Below are 24,015 nucleotides of genomic sequence, written 5' to 3' on the forward strand. Positions count from 1 at the left end.
ACTCTACCAGAACAGCCAGGCAGCATCTTCTGATGAAGGCCGGATAGCCCACGAAAGACCCAGGGAGTGAGCTCCTGTACCTTGGGCTACCCAACAATGCAGTCTGTGCAGGAAACCAGAAGGCAGTAAAAACACACCATTTAAAAATTCCTCTCTGCAAAATGAGTCCTGCAACTGCTCCCTGTGCCCAGAGTGGGTCAGACCCACATGGCTGGGGAGGGCTTTCAGAGCAATAAGGCAGCAGAGCTTGCTCCAGGTTGCTCACACAGACATTAACGCTGCAGAGAGAGATGCAAAGCCCCAGGCCCTGCTGCAGAGCAGCCAGCACAGCACAGTGTGTCACACAGGCTGCCATCTTGGGCGTTTCTATTAAAAAAGAAATCGTGCACAGAAAGGGAGGGGTGTCTTTGTGCTGCTCTGCAAGGGCTCCTGATTAAGCACGCTGCTGCTTTTAATGACCCTCGAATCTGACCTTTTAGTGCCTGGCAGGGGTGCAGTGCTTTGATTTCACAGCATCAAGGGAACATGAAAAAACAGATCCAGATGATTAAGTTAATCAATGAAACCTTTTGATTCCCATTTCTTTGTAGAAGACTGAATAGCTTAAGGCAACAAGAAGAGACAAAACTGTCCTGATGTGTCCTCATTACCTCGAGCCTCATCACAGAGCTTACACTCATGGCCCAGACACAACCAGTGACTATCAAATACCCATTTTTTTACCTGTGGATGAAACCTGGGAAGGACTCATGAAAACATTAAAGTGGGAAGGAGTAAGTTTAATACCTGTGCAATGCCTGTGCCATTCCCCTGCCCTTTGTTTCTCCATTTCTATCTGGAAGAATTTTACTGGTCCATCCTGACTAGAAATGGGAGAGATGTAATCCCAGCTTTCAATGCTTACCCTCCTCCCACCTGAACAAAATGCCAGGTCTAAGCTCCATCTGGATACAAGGAAAGGGAGAGGAAGGGAAAAGCTTTTCCAGAGTCTCTCATCCCCCTCAGCTCAGCCTTCAGGATGCACTCAGAGAACCTCCACACCCAGGGGTGGCCCCTTGAGGCACAAGGGACGAGCAGGAGAAACGTGTAGGGCTTTTCTCTCAGCAGGACAGCAGCAGTAAAGCCAGAGGGAATCTCTCTGAATGCAAATTCATCACAGTGAAAATCTCTGAACTCCCACTGCCCTTCCTCTCTGGTGGCACAGCCTTGCCAGGTGCTGTAGAATCTATCTTCAGATTGCAAGGTCAGGAGAAAATACTGCAATTATCTAGACAGACTTTCTGTCTAACAAACACCTGAGAACTTCCTGGGACTTTTCCCCATTTGAAGTTGAGCTCCATCTTGAAAAACACCTAATCTCATTTTAAGACATGCCAGCAGCAGACAGCTGACAAGAATATTCCACATGTGCTCCACTGATTGTCTGCCACTGCCATGAAAAGCACACTTTGGTCCTAGGCTAGCTTTGGTTTGTCTGGAAATCCCAGTGCCTGCATACAGGGCTCTGCTAAGGAAAGGCAGGTCTAGCAAAGATGCACAAAATGTGATAGCCTTTTAGAACATCTACAGCATGAGCAAAAGCTCTTTTGCTGGGCTTGTAACCAATTTTTCTCAAAGACCACAAATAGCAGCCCTTTACCAAGATATTAGACCTAAGTGGCATTTTCTACTTTCCATTTAGGTCTATCTCTGTAGCAAAGATTCCCTCATAAAACCTTGATCACAGGTTATTGCAGACACCAGTATTTCAAATACCCTGACCTACCCATTAAAATGATAACCTGTGTATGTTCAATAAGTGCTAGCAGTGCTTTGAGTTCAGTGAAGTCCCCAACTTTTATCATTTTATCCCATTTTTCAAAAACTGATTTTAGGCATTTTGCTCATATTAGTTTTGTTGAGATTTTTTTTTTTACTTGAAATTGACTTGTTTTACATAAGAATATTAAAAATACAGCTTTGTGATACTTTTCTCTCACCTACCAACCCGTGTTAGCAACTCAGGTTGCAGTGAACCAAAAGTGTCAGTTTTGGACTGCCTCAGAAGATGGAGTAGATGCAATTACTTGCATTCTTTAAAACATGATTGATCTAATGCTGTCACAGGAGAATTCACACCGGATTCTGATGGCACAGACACTGCTGAAATGAACCTAAAGTGTCAGTCTGTGACTGGGATACATAACGAAAGGAAGACTAATTTTTTTTGAGCTTGGGTCAAAGATCCCCCCTGATGCCTCATGGAAAATTCTGAAACATGCTTGGAGGTGATTTCACTGACAGATAATTTTCTATATTTTTCTGTTTATTTTAGGCACCATCTTGTGCTCTCTTTGTCATCAATAGCCTACATACTTATGCAATATCCTGGGTTATGCATCCTGATACCTGGATGAACAGATGATCTTTGGAAGATTCACACCACAACTGCTACAACTGGGTTTAAACCATCTTTTGCAATCTTTTGTTGGGCATGTAATTAGGAAACTTATCTGGATTTTTTGAGGAAGGGAAATAAAATTACTATGTCTAAAACTGCTGTCTGACTGAAACCAAACCCTCTCAGGGAAGTATACTTATTTTGATGGAAGATTTGTTAACATTGGTGAAGAATTCAAAGTTTTGCTCAACCCAAACACCAAATTGTTCTTCCTCAGTATGAGTGTTTAAGATGCTTAAGGTATCAGTAAAGACTCAGAACCTGCAATCTAGGCAAAAGTCCTTACATCCAAGCACAGGGCTGGTTGTGACTCCTTTCCACAATTCTCCTGTTGGAGCTTTTCCCCTCTGTATTGTACACAAAACACAGTGGGAATGCAGCAGTTCTGGGGACTCAAATCTAGGATGCTTCTCCCCAAGAAGAGGGAGGAGTTTTATGTGTCAGCAGAACAGCAGACATGCAAAAGAAACCAGAAATGATGCTGAAGTAGCCTTTTGTCACTTAGAAACTGGCCAAATTCACCCTAGGGATAAAAATAGAGAGGTAAATATATTCTGGAGCTGGAAACACACTTGGGCTGAAGCTCATCTCATGGACATGGCTTTATCTGGAGTATCTCAGGTCCTTTCTCCTTTGATCAGACATTTCACAGTTCCCATCTACAGATCAAAAGCTTCTGATCTCCCAAGGATGGAGTTTCCCCACAAGATACACACCAGTCCTGTCTGGGATGAAAACCACCAGGGAACAAGGATCACAAAGTAGGGCAGCACAGTCCCAGCCTTCAGACCCTGGTCCTGAGTTATAAATACAAAAATTAAACATGACAATCAAAAGAAATGTTAGTTTCCCCACCAAGGACGCCAGAGAAGCACCTGTGTATAAGGCAGACCTTGGCAGGAAGATCCCAGTGACTTGATCTGGACCTCAGCTTCCCAAAATTGTGCCTTGGCTCCATCTTCCCTCATATCCACACCTCGAAAGGGATCCCATTCCCACTGGGCTCCTCCATCCACATGAGAGGCTTTTCAGTGAGGTAGGCACAAAATAAGCTCATTCCTGGGCATTTTTAGGATGGAGTCACTCCTAAAGCCAGACTAATAGGAGCAAAAGTGTACGAAATTTGGAGGAGAAATTGTCTGGGGCCAAATTCTCAGCAGTTCCCTGCAGGGTGGATCTCACCCACAACAGCTTCTGTGGATTTATAGGAGTGCTGACAATCAGCTGTGTGCCAATAAGGGTGGAAAAGCACTTGTGAAAACATGCATAGACCAAGGATACACAGATGTCTACAATTTGTAAAAGAAAATGAGAATTGTTGACGAAGCAGCAGTTATTTGGATCCCAAGAGGGTCGTGTGATGAAGCTGAGGGCAACAAGTAGCTGTGAGGTGGTTTGTTGGTTAATAAAATCACTGACAATGAAACCACTGAGCTGCATTTATGAAAGATGGATTAACATCACATTTGGCAGAGTAAGTGGCAAGAAAGACTGGAAGCAAGGTGGCATGGCAAGTCTAATCAAGTCAAACTATGCATAGCAATGACACGAGCAGACAGCAAATTACTTCCCCAGCAATTCATTTGTGTAATTGACCAAGAAAATATGGAAAACTATTGGAAAAGAAGCTGTTGCAAGAAAATTAACTAAGTGGAACAAAACGTAAGGACCTACTACAAGGTCTTTGTTTTTCTAACTCTTTTCTGACTCTGTTTATGTCTTCACATATGGAATAATAGAGCCATTGAGGGAAAATCTTCTAAAAGGATGTTGGGAAACTGCATTGTCTTAAAGATACATCTTGAAAGAAAAGAGAAGAAGCCCGAGCAAAGCAGTAATTTGCCAACAGCGTGATCTCACATCTGAAGCTATCTTTTCATAAGAGAAATTTTCAATACAAAAATCATGTTTAAATGAAATTTCCCTCAGAAAAACACCAATTGAAATGTTTGAGTCACATTAAAACATTGCAGTTTAATGTTGCTCCAACAGGTTACCTGCATTTTGCAGTGGTTTAATAGAAGTTGTGCTCTGACCCAATTAATGTAAATATCCCTAGCCATAATCCTTCATGGAATAGAACTTTTTATTTCCATTTATGCTATTTTATTTATCAGAGAGAAAATTAAGGTGTGATTTAAATGAAGTAAAGAGTCAGGAAGAGTGGCCTCATGCAAAGGATGCTTCAAACCAGCAAATGTATCAATCCTTGGAGATTAAATCTGCAAAATCCAAATATAGAGTAAGACATTTTGAATGCTGACAATAACAGCACTGGAGCAGAATGGTTCCCTATAATATAGTATATTATCATCTGTAAGTGAAGATTATCATTTGTAAGTGAAGATAAGATATTTTGAAAAAAAAATATGCTCCATTTGAACCATGAAGGAGCTGGCTCCAAGAAAAATAAACTTTTCAGGAGTAAAACCAGGTAATTCCAATGGCTTGAACTCAATGGAATGTTGTAGCAGGGTGATACCTGTTGGTGGTAGCATCTCTTTGCTGGAGAGGATGCAACTTTCATCTGGGTGAAGAAGGGATTGAATTTCATACTGTGAGTGGAAAATTGCTTCTGGGTTCACAAATGAGTGGGTACAAAAAAGTTGTGGAAAATTTGCTTTGAACCAGACTCTCTGAAAAGATCAGAACTACACTGCAGCTTACAAATCCAGCTGCAGAGGTTTTGCAGCTGGTGCCTTTCCTCTCTCACCATGCAGATGTGCCAGCTGTGTGTCACCCCAGCTCAGTGGGCACTGCAAAGGGCAAGGTTGAATGCACTTATTTGATCAATCTGTTTCCCCCTAAAGTAGTTTCAATGTGTTCATAAGAAGAATTTTTTGGGGAGGGTTACTACACTGTGAAAACCTGGAGAATAAAGCAGGCTCAAAGGAGTCACAGAGGCTCTGGGAAACTCTTGTGGCTTGGCTTTTAACTATTTCTGGTACTATATTCCAGTTTTGGATTATCATAATAAAAAACCCTTTTGCCCTGGTATGTCCATCACTAGAGACTCTTAACTGTGAAACAGAGATTGTGCTGTCCTGGGGACTGAGCAGAAATGTGTTTCCACAGGGAGTTTGCCAGGGGCGTGTTTGTAACCAGGTATTACACCTGTCTGTGCTGGAAAAGTACTTAAATATTTCACTATCTGAAAAATGGTGAAAAGAAAATAAAGGGAGTGGGTGTGCACTCACCATCATCACCCCAATTTAAACTGTAAGGAGATAATGCAGAGTTTCTGGTATATTCTTGTACCCAAAACCTTTTCAGCTGTGATCACACAAAAAATCTTGTAGGGCACATCTTAATTGTGTGAGCAATTCCCAGAAGTAAAGGTCAGGAGTTTATAACAATTAAATTAACTCAAGTGGAAAGATCCTTGCAGGTACCAACATCACATTCCTGGATGGAATCCTGCCTGTCCCCTGCTGTCAGCTCTGCCCCTGCTCCCTTGGAGCAGCTTGGAGTCACCACACAGAGGAGTTTATGGTGAAGCTCCAGTCATGGGAATGAAATACAGCCATGACTCCACTAGAGAGATCTTAATAATCTCCAAAAAGAACAATTATCCTGGTTTCCCTGGCTCTGAGTGACATATTTTTACAGAAATTTCCTCATTTCCTTCTACCCCTTTTCTTTTGTTTGCTTACACAGTCCAAACACTTTGAGATTTTGCACCTGCCCTGTGCCACAGCCCCGCAGAGCCCAGAGCTTCAGCCCTGAGACAGAAAGAGATCCAAGATTGATTGGATTGCTGGATACCCTGAGGAATACAGGACACCCCTATTATGTCTACCTACAACAATTTTAAGAAAATTGCCCAGGGCATAGTTTTCCTCAAATTTTTGAGGCAACCACTGTTTGCTGAACTTCCAATCTTCAAATGGCTGCCAGGTGCACAAATATCACAGAAAAGTGTGGGTTGGAAGGGACCTTAAAGAACACCTCATTCCAGCCTTACACTAGATCAGGTTGCTCAGGTATTCCCCAAGCCCAGCCCTCATCTGGCTCTCACCCAGATCTCAGGCTGCATTTAGGAAAAAAAGGAATGTTCAAATGACATTTTACAAACTACTGACATGAAAGAGCAGGACTCTCATGCTGCTGGTCAATGATACAGGAAAAGCTTTGGATTTATCAACAATTGCACTGGCAATGAGTGCTCATGACAAAAGCATCATCCATCAAGATTTTGTCATTTGGGTTTGGGTTTTAATTTTTTTTTTTTTTTTTTTTTTTTTTGCCTGACTGGCATCTGCATGCTGGGTCAGTATGTTACCAAATGAGATTAAATTATTAAATATTATTAATTAATAGCATTTATTCCAGTAATATATTTGCATTACTTTAAAGGCTAATATCTATCAGAACAACCTTAAGATAGTGGAGCAGTTACAGTATTTCTTAGTGAAATGAAATGGCCTTACAGTGCCTGCCAGGTCTGCTGCTGACTTCAAGATGCCTTTTTCCAGATGGAGAATTGTAAGATTAAACTCCAAATAGTTATCAAATCTATTTTGAAATATTTCACAGAATATTTTAAAATTCCAGTTTATTCTGTAATAGCATCAAGCCTATTCTCCTACTCAGGGGCTTGTTTATATTAAAAATATTATCAAGGGAAGCAGCAAATTCTGCACCTCACAGTGTTGTTAAAACATGAGTAAATCTCTGTATCTGAGAGGTTTGCTCTAGCTGAAACAGAGGCTGGGATGCAATTCACAGGGCAGACATTTCTGGGAGGAATTCTCTGGCCTGTGTTAGGCAGAGGTTTAGAATGAAGTATTAGACAGCCCCTTTTGGATTTAAATTCTGGGTTTCTGGCACAGAGAAGTACAAAACTCATCTCCCCGAGGATGTGAGGGCTCCCAGGGGCTGCAGCCCATGGGGAGGACACACAGGATGTGACCTGTACCCTGCTGTGTGGAGTTCTGCTGCATCCACAGCTCCAGCCCACGCAAAGGAAGCATTAAATAAACTTCCTCAGTGCTGCTGCTCCCACACCCCATCCTGGCTATCACTCCCACTTGGGGCTCTGTGTAACAGAAGATTTCTGGAGAAGAGAGAAGTGTTGGTGTTTCCTTCCATTGCAGCCTCCCTCAAGGCCAAGCTTGGCTATAGTTAATCTTTAAAAAGAACAGCCAAGTGTAGTCACTGAGTTAAAGGAAGCCATCCTTCCCCTCTGTTCTGTGAGAGCACATCTGGGGTGCTGTGCCTGCTTTGGACCAGAAGACCTCCTGACATCCCTTCTGACTCCAGTTATTCATTTATCACCAAGGTACTGCCAACCTAACCCCAGGTGCTGCCTGTTTCATCACACACAGCAGCAGTGGTCTCTCCTGGAGTTTTGTGATGTATTTCATCGTGGAAGGGGATGCCAGGCAGGAGAGAGTGGAACCTGTCCTGGAACTGACATTAGGATCATGTTCAGCCACCAGGGATGCACAGAGAGGAACAGAAGGGGTAAAAACAGCCATTCAGGTGAATGTGAAAATGGAAAATACTGGTTAGTGGGAAAAATTTTAAGGCCTGATGTAGGACTGATACAGAGAAGGGTAAATATAATATAATATAATATAATATAATATAATATAATATAATATAATATAATATAATATAATATAATATAATATAATATAATATAATATAATATAATATAATATAATATAATATAATATAAAAATATAAAATAAAATATGTATTGTATCTTTTTATATTTATGTCTTTATATATTTATATATTATAAAAATATTAAATATTATATTATATATTATATAATATATATTGTATATTGTATATTATATTATATATTATATATTATATATTATATATTATATATTATATATTATATATTATATAGTATATAGTATATATTATATACTATATATTATATATTATATATTATATATTATATATTATATATTATATATTATATAGTATATATTATATATTATATAGTATATATTATATATTATATATTAATTATGGACACTCTAATTAATCTAAAAAACCACAACAAAACTATTTTCCATTACTTCCTATTATGCCTTTAGTTAGGGCAAAATACAGTGCCACAGACATTTAGATTTTAACATAGGTCAAGCAGAAGTAGCAATTAATAAGGACAACTGCAAATAGATGCAGAAGTAAAGAAGCCTCATGCCTTTTGCAAGTTCAGAACACATCCCAGGCTAAACATTTATCATAGAGGAGCTACAGAAGCTGCAGAAACCCTTCCATTCCTGACTAAATTCACTCCTCCAGAAACACAGGGGCACTGAGTGTACAGTTGCAGTTCAGTTTGGGTGTTGCCTTGAACAGATGATATTGCACAAAGCTTGACTTTGAGATATTTTTAAATCAGATGCTAGACAGAGTTATTTAAGGGTAGTCACAAGGCAAAAGTCCATGAGACCTGATCCAAGATGGGAAATAAGATAGTGAGGTTCTCTCTTGTACTTCTCAACCCTTGGGCTTGGTCTGTGGTGGGGAAAGGCTGATGAAACCAGGATATAAAGTGGGATAAAACACACTGGGAGCAGATTCTGAGCACATTGCTGGCTCTTGGCAGACTTAAGTGGATTTGACTTAAGACAGACATTGCTTGGGACAGAGCTGTCAGTTCACTGTCTGGGCTGTGTCTGATGTCTCCACGTGGCATGAAGGAGTCTGAGTGCAGGCTGGGGCTTTTCCCTCAGAAAAACCTCATCTGCCTGACTGCTGCCTGCAAGGGTCACCAGGAAAGGGCCTGGACCTGCACTTGCAGCATGGACATGATCTGCTCAGTGCCCATCACTGCTCAAAATATCCACAGCATCAGGGCAAGACCTGGGAACACGACTGGGAAGTGCAGTCACAGGAAAATGTGAGAAATGATACAGCCTGTACCAGACTCTTCCCTCACCCAGGGCAGTTTTATACAGCATTAAATAAAGCCTGGCATGGATAATATTTTCCATATAATGGGAAAAAGAATCCTTTTTAATCTACTCAAAACCCACCCCACCACTCAGCCTGTGTTTTCTTTCACAGAGCCCTGTTCACTCTTATTAGATTGGGGGGGTTTTGATACAAACATTAGTAATAAACATTAGTAATATTTTTTTTTAAATGGTAGAAATTACAATCTCAGACAGAATCTTTATTTCTCAATACTGGTGTTCCTTCTTCAAATGCAGCTCAGATAAAAGTTTCTTACTTCAGGTAATCCAGGGGAAAATATACAGACAAAACCTCAGAGGAAATTCAAGTTAAAAAAAGGAAACCACATACCAGGAAAATCAATTTCAAGAAATCTTTCACAGGCAAAGCTTATTCTTTAGGAAACTGCTAACAAAATTACTTCCTTTTATTTATCCCAAGTGTAGGTTTCTCTTATGGGGTGTTTGAATTAGACAGAAGGTGGCTGCAGGAAAGGGTAGAACTGGGAATTTCTGATTTCTCTAAGGCACAAATTGATAAAAAACACTATACCAGGTACTGAGCAGGGATTAGAAAAAAAAAAAAAAATTTAAAAAAATTATTCTGACCAGTGAGAATTTTGGGAATGCCCAGGTGATCCCACCATACCTTGGCATAACATTAGGCCTCCATTTATTTTTTTTTTTTTTTGCTTTGGCAAAGAGAAGAATCCAAGAGAGGGCAGAAATCCGTGGCTGATTGCATGAAGGATGCTCAGCTGGACTCTGGCAGGCTGAAGGACAGCCACTGCTCTGCCAGCAAGAGCTAATCCTGGCTCTTCTGTCATGTCTAATTGCTCTGAGCATTGAGATGAGGAGCTGTTCCAGTGCTTGGAGGAGACATTCCACTCCTTAATCAGACTTTGGGCAGAAGGAACAGGCAGGCTGCTGCTCTGGGCTGCCAAGCAGGACTCCTGTGCTCCAGTGCCTGGTGGCTGGTGGCCAGCTGGGCAGCAGCAGAGCTCACCTGGCTTTCTGCAAGGTGAGCTAAGACAGCTGCTCACAGCGCTGTGCCCTGGGGGAGAGGCTGAGCCAGGTTAATTCTGGTCTCCTTTGTCCAGGGGCAGATCAGGGCAGCCAAAAGACCTGTTACTTATACAGGTAGAGTATGTTCCTCAAGAGGATCGTGTTCCTCATAGTCCCTAAATATAGGGCAAGATGTGTTTTTCACAGTGCATCTTCTGACAAAAACTGTGCCAGATACTGGGGCCAATAGAGTTGCTGGTGCCTGTTTTCAGTGCAACTAAGAATACTCTAAAAATAGAAACCAGTCAAAGAACCAAAACCCTACAGCAGCCTGTGTCACTACTGTATATCTTCAAACCAGAGCAATATGAGATGATAAATAAAAAAGGGAGAGAAAAGCTTCAGGCCATAAAAACAGAGAAAAGGGATAACTTTCTAAGGGGGGAAAAAAAAAAATCTATCTCAAATGTTGCAATTTTAAATGAAAAACAACAGAACATTAAAACTAGCATTTTATTCATTCCAGGACAGAGAGAAATACCCCAAGTGCATAAAGAAAAAAATGTTGTGGCTTAAAAAGTGTTTCCTATAAGGAAATGCACAGAATTGCTTAGAGCCTTGTACCACCTTACAGCTTGACCAATGATCCTCCACCCCAAAACCACCATCAAACTCAGTTTCTTTGAAGCTCTAGCCCATGTTTTAGAAGGCTGATTAATCAGGTCTAGGATGATGATGTTCCTATGTATTTCCTTATAAGCAGTTTCAGTACTCAATAATCCTTATTATCAAAATCACGCTCTCTGTTTTCAGAGCTAATTCATCTGAGTTCCCTGTTCCACTTCTTTGACCACATTTTGTCTTCATTAGTTTGAAGACCATTCCCCAGTCTCAGAGGCCATCCATCTGCAGAGATGGAAATCTAACTCACCCTCAAGCTCAGTCTCTGCAGGGCACAGTGCCATGGCTACAGACATTTCTGTAGCTCTTTCCTAAATTTGAAAATTCCTAAGTTTTCAAATTTCTGTTTTCAGGATGGCTCCCAGAACTCAACACGTTCCAGCAATGGGCTCGCTAATGCCACCTCTCCTCTCTTCCTAACCAACAGCACCTGGTCTTTGATGCCCAAGGGTCACATCCTGAGATCAGGTGGAGGGAGGGTGACATTTGGGCCATGGGGATGTGCCAGCTGGTGAGCAGAGCAGGCAGAGCTCCCTCTTGCAATAAGTGACCTGGGCTGGGTAACTGCATACACCAATTCCCCAGAGAGCTGCTTGGGTGTCCCTTTGGGTGGGGCTGAAGGGGATCATAGGCAGCAATCATGGCTTACATGGATCCCAAATTTTGGCTCTCAGACCACCCTTCTTCCTTCTCCATGGGAAGATAATGAATATTCTGTCTGCTCCCTCTCCCACACTCACTGTTTGTCACAGCCAGGCAGCCAGCAGGGCTGCTGCCCCAGCCAGCACAAAGTGATTATTTTTCTCCTTTTTTATGCTAACCTAACTGCTTAAAAAAACGAGCAGTTATTAATCCACCAAACACTTATTTAGCAACGAGGGGGCAAGCAGGGTGTTGCTTTCCATTCCTGCCATGGTTACCACCCATGGTACCACGAGCAGAATCTTTATTGGCTTCATGCCTGTATGGAAACTGGGGGCCCTGGTGCACAGGGGCAGCTCTCTCCTTGTCCTGCAAAATGAATGCTAAATTTAAATGTCATTAAAACTGCATCGTGGAGTCTGAAGCTTTCTAAACAAAGCTGGTTAAATAGAACCCCAGAAAAAGCTGTTTCTGGAAGATAGTGTTTAGCTATTCACTTTCTAATAGCATTAGCACTTAACTCTTTAAAAGGAGTTTTAGGAAAGAAAGACCCTGATCACAGGTCCAAATTTATTATTCTGTATTTTCTTCTGCATTTTACATCTATGTTAAGAATGTGACATATTTTTTTTGTATAAAAGCTACAGGGGACAGCTTTGTGTGCCTTCAGTAAATTGAAATACAAAATACAAACATTTGTGCTTGGTAAGGTTTATAGAGTCCTGTAAATTAAAATTTCTTCTCAATTCCCACCGCTATTTCTAGGCTGCTGCATAATAACAACAAAAATATTGTGTGGCTAAAAATAGGTCAATGACATTTACATTATCCAAGCTCAAACCAAAAGCAGAACTGATGGTAAAAACCACAGAAAATCAGTAACATATTATAAAGGCTTCCTGGATGAATTAGGAAAAAGCAAAACTATCAAGGCCTTTCATGAATTCTTTCCTCAAGAGCTTCAGTAATTTTTAGAGAAAGAGGGAACCACAACCTGGATGACCATTTTGGTTTTGGGGAAACAATGATGTTGTCTTCCTGACTCACCTCTCACTTTTGGGATTTTGTCTATCTCAGCTTTAGCATCAAATGTAGTAAAGGAGGAGATTTTTTACCTAAATTTCTAAAGAACAAAAGTCTCACTGATTTTCAGTGTATAAACAGTCACCCAAGACACCAAGCTGCTTTTGACAGTCATAAAGTCCTTTAAACATAAATGTTTATGGTTTTATGATGGGATTCTCAGCCCTATAGAGTCTTTGATAACAGCTCAGTGTCTCAGAGGAAAGCAGCTCGTCCAGTCTGCCACCTCAAATCCCAGAGTCACAGAACAGCCTGGGTTGGAAGGGACCTTAAAAACCACCCAATTCCAACCCTGCTGGGCAGGGACACCTTCCACCACACCATGTTCCTCCAAGCCCTGTCCAACCTGGACTCTGTTTAGTTTATAAATGGAATTAGTGATGTTTTCCATTGCTAACACAGTTTCAACCATGAAAAGCTAAGCTGACATTTCTTGTTGCATAATAACAACAAAAATATTGTGTGGCTTGTTCTTGTTCTCTGTGGACATCAATTGAAGGCAAAATGAAAACTCAAAGAACACCTGTCCCCTGCCCCAGATGCCACAACACCAAGGAATGCAGCATGAGTACAGCTCTCTACATCCACTGGCACACTCTCAAGGTAGAGATAAATATCTATTATCTGTATTAAACATCTATTAAATATCACATATTATCATGTGATAATATGTATGCATATTATTATAATTATAGCAGTCTTTTCCTTGATTTCTTAGCTCCTTTACCTGGGATTGTGTCTTCTGAAATATTCATCAAGCACTGAGAAATCTGGAAGATTTACTCCCTAAAAGTACTTTAGAAGCCTCTGCAGCACTTGCACTATCCTCTTGACAGAGCTTCTGCATTGAGGTATTAAAAAAGTAAGGAAAACAAGGATTGTTTCTTAAACCTGACTTCTGCAGTATCACTAAGCCAAACACAATTGAGAAATCACATTGCTGCAGGACTGAGGGATGGAAAACACATTAAACAAACAAGAGATCAATGAAGAGAAGGGATGAAATGTTGCCTAACAGATCACTGGAAGCCCAATGTGCCAGTGGGAGGCAATGGATTAAGTGTGGTTTATAGCCATGAGTTTAAAGACAGAAGAAGTCAAAAATTGCTCCCTGAACTAGAAAGGGATGTGTCTAACTTCAAATGTGAAATCTTATGTGAGGACACTTTATTGAAGGTCTTATTGTGATCCTGATTATAAATTCCCCAAGTTCTCCTGGGGACAATTTGCAAAGGTTTGTGTGCAAGTCTAGTGCTGGGAGATGAGAACACCACGTTGTTTAACACACAAAGAAAACTGAACCAAGGTGCTGTGATCAGGGGACTTCAGGAGTACCAAAGACAAGAAAACAACCTATTGAGCTTGGAGCCAGCAGATTGTAAGATGTCTCAAAAAATGTCACCTTAAAAGCTACCTTACATGTTGCAGAAATCAGTTTGTAACTAAAGTGGATAAAAACATTTTGAAGAGAAATTGAGGGAATGAAAATACCTTGTTATTGTTAGGGTCTTTTTTTTCCCACAAAAAGAGGGATTCTGCTTTATAAAGAAATTTCAGTGTAATAGTAACTAGAGAAAATGGAAAACCAAAATATTTGTATTCTGAAAATTAATCAGATTTAAGCCCAAAAAATGCCACATGGCTTGATGTTGAAATGGCACTTGCTCTTTCCATCTCTCCAGTCTGGGTTTCCTATGGAAAGCATGGAGATGGCATTCAGGAGGTTTGGTGAGGTGCTCTTTGGGGGGGTCAGGAAGCCTCGTGAGAGAAGGGCTGCACCAAGTGTTGAGCTACAGCCCCCACGTTGTGCTTCAGCAGCATTTCTAACCAGACTGGGAGGAGGAAGTGAGGGCGTGTTTGCTTTTTTTGCTTGTCTTTTCTTTTTCCTTTTCTCTTTTTTTTTTTAACAAGAAGAAAGAAATACCCTTAAAAAGTCAGTTCTATTGGCTGAAAAGTCAAAAAACTTCCACAGGGAAACCTTGCACCCCCTCTCTGATCCCCATCCCCATTTGTTTGACCAGGTTTCCTGGGTGCTGGCGTGCTGGTGCAGTGTTTCTTTTTAGAGAGAAAGAGGAGACTGTAGTCTGTCATATCTGAGGGAACTGGGTTAGAGACAAGAGGCAGATGACAGGGGTGTTGGGCATGGTGTTGGCAGGGTGTCAGGGGGAGCTGGGAGGGGGTGGGAGCCATCTGCCTGGAGAAGAAGGTTGCTGAGATGGAGGTAAAGGCGGTGGCAGAAGGAGAACAAGCCTGCACTGCGCTTCAGAAATACTTTTGGTTTGGGTTTGGGACTGGAGCAGATGTGGATGCATCCCCACACACAGGGAGGTTATTAATGGTGCTTGATATGAGCTTATTTTCCTTGAAGAAAAGGTGGGAGAGCTCACCCTGGGGAAGCTGAAAAGGCTGTGGCAATATTGAATCAACCTGCAGGGAAGTGGATTTCAGCTACAGAAAAGTTTCAAGTGGGTGATTCATGCTCCTTCTAAGCATACAGGCCAGAGGGTCTAATCACAGGAATCTGAATGGCAACCCAAGATTCCTTCCCAGGTTTAAGTTATCCTTTCCCTGCATGCATCATTCATCCCCACAAAAGAAGCTTTAGAGAGAAAAGCTTCAGGTGTGCATGTGTCTAAAACCCTGAATGGGAAAGTCAACAGAAACCAAATCCTTGCAAGTTTTCTGGCCTTACAGAGAGGTGAGGATGCTCATGAAAATGGATGTGCATTCCTAGTTCAAACCAGCCTAGATAATGACAGGGGAGGACCTTCAGCCAGGCAGCACTCAGAAATAACAACTATAACATAAAATTGAGGAAAACAGAGCTCTGGACCATGTGGCAACAAGAGCAGCTTGAAGAGGAAAGTGAATTCAAGCAATAATTGATAAGGAAAGTGGAATTTTCTGTGGCTGTTCAAAATACTGAGCTGTACACAAGTGTTGTAATACAAAACTGAGAATTCAGTGTCAGGCAAAGCAATAAAACATCCCAGAGCTGCAGGACACTCAGCACTACCAAAAAATGATAGGCCTTGGTTAGCAGATTTGTGGTGGTGTGAGATGAGCCCAGAGGTCCCATCTGGGTTTGTGTGAGTCTTTCCTACCTGATAAAAGGAAAAAAAAAAACCAAAAAACAAAAACCACAGAAAACAAACAAACAAAAAACTTTTAAAATATCAAGTTCTAGAAGAACCTGAATGAGAATACTTCAAATCTTACAGGAAGAATAGCTGAAAATCACCAAGAAAACTAGAAAGGTAGAAGACAGGTTTTCAGGGAAATTTTCTGAATGGAAATGTAGCCACAGAAAAAGAGAATATGAATTATCTCAATTTTAAAAGAATGGTTCTACTTTTCTCACAATCTGAAAACACTGAAGGGGGGCGGGGGGGAGATAACTGGAAATCTTATCAAATTCTCAAACACCAAATAAATCTAAGATAAATTCCATGAAAAGTTATCTTTGTTCTGCTGAGCACTCATGGTGCTGGATTAACCTGTCTTGGATAGGAGATTTATGTAGAAAAAAAAGAGATAATTGTTGCCACAAAGGCAAATATAAAATTTTATTTGGGGGTTAATCCAAACACCCAGTGCAGAACCAACCTTCCTGCAGTCAGACTGAGTGGAAACTGGAAGAATCCATGTCTCATGTCCTGAAAATATTTTTGCATTCTATAGCAGAGTGGCCTTTTTGAACCACCACCAGCAAAGCCACTGAAGAGGAATAAAAGGACCCCAGGGGACATAAGGACACATCTGTGAGTGACATGAATATGTTCAGGTAAATAATTTGATCAATACTTGCAGAAATGAACACTTCCTCTCACACAAGAGGAAGCAATCAAAAAACAAGAAAAAATTAAATTTGTGAGGTGACTTGTTCTCAGTGATTAATTCAGCTAGGTCTAATCAATTCCACTACTTAGTCTTCCCGTGTTCTACTGATCCGAACCTCTTTTTCCCACCTCCCAAGAAATCCTGTGGAAAAAAAAGCAGAGGAATGATTAAATTTTTAGTATGAGACAGCCTGACCTTGTACTCCATTAAAGCAGAGTGTTTCCATAGTTGCCATGTAATTTGTCATGGATGAGTTCACCTATGTACCAAACAAACTCTTTATATTACCAGAATTGAGTGGAAAATAAAATCTGAATTGCTGCTGTTTAATGAAAATATAAAACCCAAACCAAAACTTCAAAAAGCAAACATTCACATTGTCTGTAGATGGCCAAACCCCACAGTATTTTTTTTGTTCTGTCTCCTTGTGGAGTTGGAAGGCTCTTCACCAAATGAACAGACACTGTGACATCCTGAGCATTTCTGAGGCTGTGAGTGCAGCAGGAACACCTTAGGAGAAAGCCTGGATCCACTCTAATCAACTGGATTTGGGCCATTGGTTTGAAAGGATCATAAGGCAACTTGTTAGAATTTAATTTCAGACCTTTAATTAAAGGTTTATCACTAGAGGTCCCATTTATGCTGCTTTCCTGGCAGCATTAAATGTTGTTGCTCATCTGGGATTTACAATTGTGTTTATAGGTTTCTCTTCTGGTGAAGGCAAAGGGGACATAACTTGGAAAAGCTCAGCATCCCATCCCATCCCATCCCATGGATCCCATCCCATCCCATGGATCCCATCCCATCCCATCCCATCCCATCCCATCCCATCCCATCCCATCCCATCCCATGGATCCCATCCCATCCCATCATCCCATCCCATCCCATCCCATCCCATCCCATCCCATCCCATCCCATCCCATCCCATCCCATGGATCCCATCCCATCCCATCATCCCATCCCATCCCATCCCATCCCATCCCAGCCCATGGATCCCATCCCATCCCATCCCATCCCATGGATCCCATCCCATCCCATCCCAGCCCATGGATCCCATCCCATCCCATCATCCCATCCCATCCCATCATCCCATCCCATCCCATGGATCCCATCCCATCCCATGGATCCCATCCCATCCCATCATCCCATCCCATCCCATCCCATCCCAGCCCATGGATCCCATCCCATCCCATCCCAGCCCATGGATCCCATCCCATCCCATCCCAGCCCATGGATCCCATCCCATCCCATCCCATCCCATCCCAGCCCATGGATCCCATCCCATCCCATCCCATCCCATCCCATCCCATCCCATCCCATCCCATCCCATCCCATGGATCCCATCCCATCCCATGGATCCCATCCCATCCCATCCCATCCCATCATCCCATCCCATCTCATGGATCCCATCCCATCCCATCCCCATGGCTCGAGCAAACCAGCAGAGGAACCAGGACAAAAGAAAAGGCAGCAGCACAGCATGGGCTGGCTCAGGTGAGGATGCCAGAATCCACAGTTAAAAAGGAATGTTGGGGTTTTTTCCCCTACATTTTCTGAAGGAGAATAATTTTTAGCAAAATACAGTGACCACAGGCAGAAATAAAGTTTCTGTGCAAAATTTCACAGGCCCAGATGAAAGATGTGTGATCTTCCCACATCTCTGTGCTAAACACATGAAGTTGGCTTGAGTAGCCTCTCAGAAAGTACCCAGGAGCACTGAGAAGCTGTGGACTCCCAGTTTTGGGGAGTTTCAAAGAAAAGACTGGATCTTTTTTATAAAGATGATAAGAGAAGAGATTATGCCACCCTTTCTTAACGCATCAGCAGCTGATTTAAAAGATAAAAGTATATTGCAGCCTTCAAACTCACCTCCAAGCCAGATGAAAACACCAGCTGACAGAAAAGGAAGTATTTCCACGTTAGAACAGGTCCTTGAATCTGTGAAATTGACTTAACTCCATCGATTTCAAAAGGGCATCAGCTTGATCAGACAAGGATTGATACAGGGAATAATGCTGCAGAACACCCAGGTAGGTGCTGAGCTGGAAATGTCTGACCAGGGAGTCAACACCTCTTGGAAAAGGGATAAACAAGAAATTGCCTTTGCCAGGATCAGGAAATTTTTCTGTTGTCTTTGAGAAATCAGTGACTCCTGTACTTATTCATATGCAAAAGCCACTGCAATACAGATATTTGTTGGCACTCTTGAAAAACAAAACAAAACTATGCAGCACCATCTGTAAAGCAATAACTGTACAAAGTCGTATTAACGTGAAGAAAATTTCCCCACCTGCAAATTTCTCGTGAGTTTTGATATGATAAAGTTGCACTGGTGAAATATATCTGCACTGTGAGAATGTGCATTCCCCTCTAATTTCATTGTGGTTTTAGGTTCTGTGAACCATGGTAGGGAAATGATTGATATCAGTGATGGTAACTCAATTCTACATCAATCTTCTGGCACTCTTAAAAAAAAAGAGCCTGAATAATATTCTATTGATGTTCTGTAGAGCTTCTCCTTTCTGATGTTATGCATTATTGCTGCAGTTTCTTCCAAAATTGTGAAGATCTTTATTGTTTACAAAGTGAATTATGCTTTCATATCTTTTGCCTTACTGTTTTCCCAATTGCTTAGCAACAATTCTCCACCAAGAACAAAAAAGAACCCAGAGCCCTCTTTCTTTTATGTTGTACATTAGCAGCATTGCTGGAACAGCAGTGACCTCAGACAGCTGAACACCCAGCACACATTTGCTCCATTATCATAATCCTGATGTTCTGTGGAGGGTCTATACATATTAATATTGAAATATTGCCTTTCTGAATCTGTAACTGCTCCTGTCCTGGGGCTACACCTTTATAAGTATTATCTTCCACATTCAACATTTTAAAAGCTGCCTTTCATTTACAGTTTTTTGTTTCCAAGAGAAATCAGCCCAGTTCCAGAACTTGGGGTAAGCCAGAGTTGTGCTGGGTTGAAAAATCCTGTAGCTACTGATCCAACAATTTCACACACACAACACAGGGAAGATACCTCTGTAGCTGTAACCAGCATATAATATCTACAAAATCAGCATTATTGTTGTTATTTTAGACCCAAACAGCCACAATGATGCTCATCAGGAGAGAAACATTTTTTTTGTAACTTGACAACTGCATCTCCTTTTTCTTACAGCAGGTCCAGTGCTCTCTACTGACAATTATTATATGTTAAAAGAGAGGCAAATAGCTGTAAAACTCTTCTATTTAGATATTCTGTCCTCCCAAAAAAAATCTGAATGGGGAAAGACAAACTGGGTGAAGGCCATGCAATGAGAGAAAATATCCCAAATAACGTAAAAACAAATTAAATCTTCTCAAAACAACACAGGGTCACAGCAAGGGCCAAACTGGAACATCAAGGAGGTGCCAGCCCTACGTTGCCAGGGGAAAAGCACTGCATTATCTAATATTATTTTCTGTCTTTAATTTTAATGAGCATCAAGTTGCCATCTTCAACGAAATGCATTCCCAGATGGGAAGGTTAAATAGGTTTACAGGCCTGTATTGGTTTTAGAGTGCACCGAGTCAGATGCCTGCTAAGAGAGGCTGGTGCAGCTCAATTTTTGATGCAGCTGAGGAGATACACAACAGATACACAGGGTGTACACCTCAGCACTGCTGTGAAGAGTTTGCCAGGGGCTGGAACTCTTTAACAGTAGTCTGCTGTGATGTTTTGTTTTGGTGGAGGGTGTCTGCTACTCAGGTGACAGATGCCCCAAATTTCCATGCTGAAACTCCCACTCTGCCCTGCTCTGGTACGGCCCCACACCAGGTAAAACCCCAAGTGGAGTTCCTGTATTGAGGAGAAACAAAGACATTTCACCGAAAACCTATAACCATGTCCAAAGCAGAAGTCCTGGAAAGTTGTGTCTCCTACTAAGAACCCAACTTTTCCACTTTATAAAGTCCTTTCCTTTAGCATTTGGGAGACAGCCATCTCATCTCTGCTAAATTATCATAGGGGTGTTTTTCCAGCTTCTGACAGGCAGCATTTAAATGGCTTTTGGGAATGAGTGCCTTTTCTGGATATCAATGAAAATATATTTTCATATATATATATATATATGTGAATATACAAATACATATGAACATAAATATGATAATATAAAAAATACAAAACTGTTACTCACGTTGTCCATTTCCAAGGCTCTCATTTTATGTTTCCAGGTGCATTTAATTTTTTCATGCAAAGCAGAGCTTCCCAAGAGAAAGGCAATGCCAAAATATGCTGGCAGAGCTGGGCATTCTTGCAGGGAGGTCTCTGAATATTGTATGTGCAGGATGGATGCTGAGGATATAGAACAATAAAGTTCTGTAAACTCAAGGGAAGAGTTTTCAGATCCCTGGAGGCTTTAACTCTAAAGAGCAGAGCCCATATTTCTTTACCTTGAAATGTGAGCCAATCTCCTCAGAACTTATTCAGTGCACACAGGGCTTTCAGAGCACAATGCATGCGTTGACAAAAGGCAGGTGAGGGATATTTGTAAGGGATTCTGATAAACACAGGATACACAGCAAGGCTCCAGGACTTAATTAATTGCCGGTAATGACAAGGGTTATTATTCACAGGCTAACACAAGCTGCAGTTTTGCTAAGTGAAGCAGTTATCAGGACTTGTTATTACACACAGTTTGGGGAGGGGAGTGGCTCTGGGGTATCCTCAATTCGGGCACAAGCCTGTATAAGGACTGACCACAGGTTTCATCCCTTCAGAATCGGGGCAGAAAACACATTTTTTTCTGGGAGTCAGCACCAGACTCCAAGTTTTCCCCTTGTTCATGCACCAAGCATCACAGGTGACCACACTGAGGAAGAGCAGCCAGGAACTGACTTGGCTCTGCTCTAGGCTCACAAACAGGGAGAGCAGAGCCAGAGGTGGCAGACAGAAGCTGTGCTCCATATTGCTCAGAAAAAGACCATGCACACCTGGAAAAAGGTGTGGGTAGTCCAGGAGAAAGAGTCTTCAGCGTGGTAGCTCTGCTCTGTGCATTAGAAAGTCTCCTGAGAAGAATGGTGAGAGACCTTCATTCGTGTCCAGAGAACTAGAATCTCTGGAATCTCTAATTCAAGTCACAGTTCAGCTGTGTATGGGCTGCACAACCTCACAGAAATTACCTGGATCTGACTGAGATCTCAGCTTCCTCAGCTGTAAATGGAAATTAGCACTCCACTATTGCTCCTTTGCAGAATTTAGCAAAGCTCAACTCCAGTGATGACTGCGAGGTGCTGCCACTCAAACAAAGACCACGGAGCATTAACACCTTACACAGCAAGCAAAACTGTTTGCCATGTACTCGGTTCGGTTCACTGCTGCCCATTCTGTGTCTGGAAAGGTGTCCATGTATCTGAGGGAAGGTATATGACTCCCAAGGATACCTTCCAGAAGCGCACCAGAGCGAGTCGGGGTGCAAAAAGCTCTGCCCAATAGCAAAAGCATTTCGAAACTAAAGCACATGTCCCCTCTCCCCTCATGAGCAAGCTAAAAGAGCAAACAGTTCATATTCCCTAATCCTTTTCCCCATCTGCCAGAGCAGGTAAGGGCCAGAAGGACTTATTCCAGCAGCTCACTTGGTGCTGTAACACTCTTTCAGACTGAAAGCTGAATGAACCACCACCCCAGGCTCATACTCCCAGCAGCATTTACGAAGCTATGTGAAAGCAAATACCCTTATTTGCAAAGCAATCACAGCTAAGGAAAGTACACCTGAAGGGTTTGGGCAAGGCAATGTGGCAAGACAAATCATTCCCCAGGGGAACATTGCATTCCATGAACATTACCTTTACACAGCGTTGATTACTTCCAGCACCGTGCAAAAAGGCTGGCAAAGAGTACAAGGGCTGTTATTAGTGCTGATTTACAAGAAATCTATAGTAATTTTTTAAGTATTGCAGGTTGGGAGAAAACATTAGAGTGCAGTGACCTGCACACAAAGATAGACTTGAAAAAACCCCACGGTGAGATTCTCACTGCAGCTCCCCTTGAATTGATTCACCTGATACACAGCTTGGGGTGTGCTGCTTTCAATAATTCTGCCCTGCTTTTGTTCTCTTTTCTAAGTGTGATGAGTCTGTGTTGATTCCTTCCAGACAAACTGATCAGCCATTGCATATATACCAGGTTAGGATCATGTCTAGTTATTTTTTATACAGTCCAAGAAGTCTTTACCTTCTTTGATGTTTCCTCAGCAAAACAAACAAAACTTGCCTTATTAAAGTAAGGCTTCCTAGCCTGAAAGATCAAAGACCCTTAGCAGAAGAAGGAGCAGAGAGAAAAATCTCATATTTCAGGTACCTGAGAATCATTCATTCATGCTGAAAGGCAGAGAGGCCCTCAGGACCTGCCAAGACCCCCATGGGCAGCACCCCACAGGTCTGGGAGAGACAGGGATGTTTGTATTCCACAGCAGGCTGAAGGCACATTGATTCAGCAGAACACAGAGTGGCACCAGCAGGATCTCCTCATCCTCTCAGCCACCAGGCAGCTGTGGGCTGGGGGCAGTGTACAGGCTCCAGGAGATGACTTCAGGGGCACTAATGATTTGTGTGTGTTGTCTGTTCTTCCTGTTCCAGGCAGGACTCCACAGAGTCCAAATTCAAACTCCAACTTCCTCTATGCAGACTCCAGGCTCCTGCCAGTCCTAAAGGTGAGGTGAGATTTGATTGCATCTGGGTGTATCCCTAGGCTGTTTCTTATCCAGAGCAGGCCATCTAAAGTCTGTCTGAGACATGTCTAGAGGGGGATTTTTGCCATCGTGGTTTTACCACCTCCTTTGGTCCATGGCCCAAGGTCCCCATCCCCGCAGGTGTTGGATGTGGCACTCAGGGCTGTTCTCTGCTGATCAGTCAAAGCTTGGACTCCACTATCCCAGAAGTCTTTTCCAACCTACTTGATGCTTGATGGCATTTTCAGAAACATGCTGGCCATGGGGTGAGCACACCCAGAGCTCTGACCCAGCAAGGAGAGGCACTGCCTGTTTCATGGGGCAGGGAACCACAGTTCCTCACACCAGACTTGCACCGCTGCAGATCAAACCTGGCTCTGCTCAGGCAGGGAAAACTGAGGACATGAGGTAACAGAAAAGGTGTTGCTGACCTGAAGAGCTGCCACTAGGTTTTGGGAGACTGAAGAGAGGATGGACAAATTTAGGAGAGGTATTAAGATACACCCTGTCCGAGCAGTACTTGGGATAGTTTGAATTTTAGGTCAAAGTGAGTGAGAAAGGAAATCCACAGTTATTGTCCCAAATCCTTCTTGCTGACTGCACACTACTGTAAGTACTATGGCTGGGTGAGTCATTCAGAAGAAATTGGTAATTTGACATTGTTGACCCATTTCCATTTCACAAATCACTTCCACCA

General features: G+C 42.1%; 1 long non-coding RNA gene across 1 annotated transcript; it reads right to left on the minus strand.

Annotated features, from left to right (window-relative positions):
* Positions 1-2,421: 2,421 nt before the first annotated feature.
* On the minus strand, positions 2,422-3,618 carry LOC147652754 (uncharacterized). The gene is made up of 2 exons (XR_015288044.1): positions 3,333-3,618; positions 2,422-3,237 (listed from the first exon to the last, which is right to left on the minus strand). It is a non-coding gene; the product is annotated as an uncharacterized LOC147652754 (long non-coding RNA).
* Positions 3,619-24,015: the final 20,397 nt, after the last annotated feature.

The sequence above is a fragment of the Cyanistes caeruleus genome, chromosome 6, assembly GCF_971803275.1.
Source record: "Cyanistes caeruleus chromosome 6, bCyaCae1.hap1.1, whole genome shotgun sequence".
Lineage (NCBI taxonomy): Eukaryota > Metazoa > Chordata > Aves > Passeriformes > Paridae > Cyanistes > Cyanistes caeruleus.